The sequence below is a fragment of the Varanus komodoensis genome, unplaced genomic scaffold, assembly GCF_004798865.1.
Source record: "Varanus komodoensis strain SLA01 unplaced genomic scaffold, ASM479886v1 scaffold76, whole genome shotgun sequence".
Lineage (NCBI taxonomy): Eukaryota > Metazoa > Chordata > Lepidosauria > Squamata > Varanidae > Varanus > Varanus komodoensis.
The window spans coordinates 288589-291900 of NW_025336429.1; the positions used below are offsets into that span (position 1 = coordinate 288589).

At 47.0% G+C, this 3312-nt stretch overlaps 1 protein-coding gene across 1 annotated transcript in view; it reads right to left on the reverse strand.

Moving 5' to 3' along the window:
* LOC123035052 (zinc finger protein 239-like) overlaps positions 1–1940 on the reverse strand; it is a 5437-nt gene extending 3497 nt beyond the window's left edge. Inside the window, exon 1 of the mRNA XM_044452893.1 lies at positions 1478–1940. The gene's annotated coding sequence lies outside the window, so the exon portion shown is untranslated. The remainder of the gene's footprint in view (positions 1–1477) is intronic.
* Positions 1941–3312: the final 1372 nt, after the last annotated feature.

The following is a 3312-nucleotide window of genomic DNA, read 5'->3' on the forward strand; positions in this document are numbered from 1 at the left end:
TTCCTGTCCTGGGCCCCCTGGAATTTGGGTTTGTTTTATTTTAAGAAGAAACCTAGTTTTTTTGGCTGTGCAGCACCAAGAAACGTCCAGCCAGGATTTGTTTCCTTGGTGCCTCAAGAACCCACATCATCCCGGGGCGCTGTATGTGCGCACCTGCACCCAGGGGAGGGAGACAACCACCACCTTAAAAACAGGGCAACGGCCAAATTTGACGTCTTTTTCCCTCCACAAAGAAACATGGGGGAGACTTTTTTCTTCCCCGTAATTCTTCCACTGGGCACATCAAAGGGCAAAGCAAGATTTTTAAAAACTGGAAAATTATTAGGTCCAGTTTAGCACTGGACTGGAACTTGGGAGTTGCTGCCCTGGCTTTTTTCCTCTTGCAAGGAACCCACGGTGGCTTCCTTAGCTCCAGTTTACCCTCACTGCAACAGCCCTGCGAGGTAGGTGAGGCTGAGAATGAGCGACTGGCCTGAAGTCACCCAGGAGGGCGAGAACCCAGATCCCCCAAGTCCCCAGCGCAACATTCAAAACACCACCCCACACCGGCTCTCTGATCCCCACTGAAGACAAGACTCGAGTCTCATCCCTCTAATAGAGAGCAGGTGAGGAAGTATCATGTAACCCACTTTGGGTTCTTTGTAGGAAAAAGCAGGTAATAAATATTTATTATTTATTTAACGTGTTTATATGCTTTCCAATACTAAAGTCTCTGGATGGCTTAAAACAAAAAACAAAACAACCACATCCTACAAACAACACGCAAAACACTGCATCTGACCATTAATGATACAATTAAAGGTAAAACCAATTCACTGTTAAAATATTGGGAAAGTAAAAAGGACTTCGTTGATGCCGGAAAGAATAAAATGATGGCACCAGGCGAACCTCCCTGGGGAGCATGTTCCAATGCTGGTGCGCCACCACCGAAAAGTCCCTTTTCTGGGTAGCTACCCTCCTAATTTCCTTCAAAGCGGGTTCAAAGAGAAGGAGCTCTGCCTCAGATCTTAAGGGCTGGGCAGACACACAGGGAAGAAGGCGCTCCTTCAGGAATCCAGAACCGAAGCTGGTTTATTTATTTTATATAATAAATAAAAATGCATACATCAAATTGGCCCCAGCAGTGGGCCCTCCTATGCTACCTGGGACAGCTGCCCAGGGAGGCCTCAGAGCTCGGCTCTCCTCAAAGCTCTAGTGAGGTTTGCACTTCATAGTAAGACTTTGCCTGGTGGATGAGAGCCTTTTCTGCATTCAGCGTATTCCTTCCTATCCTCATCATCACATTGCATTTACATCCCACCTTTCTCCCTCCTGCAAGGTGGCTTACAAGGTCTCTTCCTCTCTGTTTTATCCTCACAACAACAACCCTGTGAGGTAGGTTGGGCTGAGAGTGATGGGCCCAAAGCCACCCAGGGAGCTGCACAGCCAAGCTGGGACGAGAACTCAGAGCTCTCGAGTCCCGGTCCAGCACTCTTACCTGTTACGCCACCTGGGCTCTCTTGTCCCCGTTGACAAATACCAAGGCAGTTGATGCTCAAGGCCGGAATCCCTGCTGATCAAAGGGTCCTTTGATCTTTTGGTCAACAAGCTTAAGCAATCCTTTCTGCACTGAATTGCAGAAACGAGGTGGTGAGTTTGTGTATTCTTTGTATCTCTGCAATTCTCCGAGTGACTTTCCTGTGCAGACTCTTATGAGTGCCTTTCAGCAGAGCCCCTTCCTCAAAGTTCCCTGAAAGAAGAAAACACTCTCTCTTAGGAACGGTCTTCTGGCATGCAAAGGTCCAGGGAATTTCCAAATTGAGCTGGAAAAACAGTGTTTGAAAACCTGGAGAAAACCGCTTTGCATGGAACAGATTCTTCTAGACGGGGCGGTGAACTGAAAGGGAGCCCAGAAGAATGTTTTTTGCAAAGTTCAAAACTTCTCATGAGAAAAGTTGGTGGCGTACAAAGCAGCCAGACTTACTGAACGGAAGAGCCACATACAGTAAATGTCAGATGTTTGAGAGCTGCAAGCAGGAGCCCGTGGGCGTTGGTTGCAAGCAACCAGCGGCAAGTGGGTGCCCAAAGGCAGCAAGCCACAAAATAAAGAGCCACATGTGGCTTCCAAGCCTTGGAATGGCCACCGCTGACATACAGCCTCCACACAGCCATAGAATCATATGGCTAGAAGGGATCTTAGAGGTCATCTAGTCCAACCCACTGCCCAACACAGGATGCGACTGCAGTCTTCCTAAAAGATGGCCATTCACATCCTCAAATACCTCCAACAAAGGAGAGCCTCCCACCTCCCAAGGTACATTAGGAAGTGTCCCCTAACATTTTCCTCTTGGAGAGAAAACCAGCTCTGATCTTGGCAAATCAGCCTCTCAGTGGGATGAACACAGCCATCACATCCAGTCCTCCCGGAAACGCCTCCTCTCCAGGCTAAATGGGCCCAGCTCTTTCAACAGTTGATTTTGAAAGGCCTGGTTTCTGGACCCCTCCCCAAAATTGCTGTTTGGCTAAATATTAGCAGAACTGTCTAAAGGTTAAGAGCTGGTCAGCGGTGGAAACAGATGGCCTGCGGAGATGGGGGGCTGGCTTTCGCTGGAGCTCTCTGCCCAGGGACTCCAACCGCCATCTGCAGCGACGCAGCGGGTTCTGCTTGAGCAGCAGGGTTAGGCTAGGTCAAAAACAGCAGGGATGTTTTCAAGGGCCTGAAGAATGCTTGAATAAAGCCAACTTGTTTCAGAAAAGCATTTCCTTCCTCAGGATACACTTGTTTTCCTCCGCATCGTTTTAAAAAATAAAACTGCCCAGTGAGCCTTGGCTATTGGATGGTATTAAAATGAAAAAAATAAACAAACATCTTCCTGCTTCCTTCTCTGTTCTGAATTATCTGAAAATGTATCGGGGTTATTCAAGCATTTTTCGGACACTGGAGAACAACTTATTTTCCCTTTTTTGGCACAGTTTGTGCCTTTTTCCCTGCTGGTCAGAAGAGGTTAGTTTTCCCTAATCCGGTCCCTGTGAGATGTTTTGGACTGCAATTCCTATCAGCCAGCATGGTTCCCTGCCAGGGATAATGGTAGTCCTACATTAAGACATCTAGAACACAACAGATGGGGAAAGATAAACTGGATGATCTCCAAGATTCCTTCCAACTCTTTGTGTGATGAAAATTCAACTAAAAGCAGCAGATTAAAAAATGGAAAGAGACTAACTAAAGGGGGATAAAATTCTTTAGAGCAAGGCTGCCATTTCCCCACTTTAACAGAGACCTCAAACAGCAAAATAAAGCAAGTGAAAATTTTCCTGGCACAAAGATAAGAT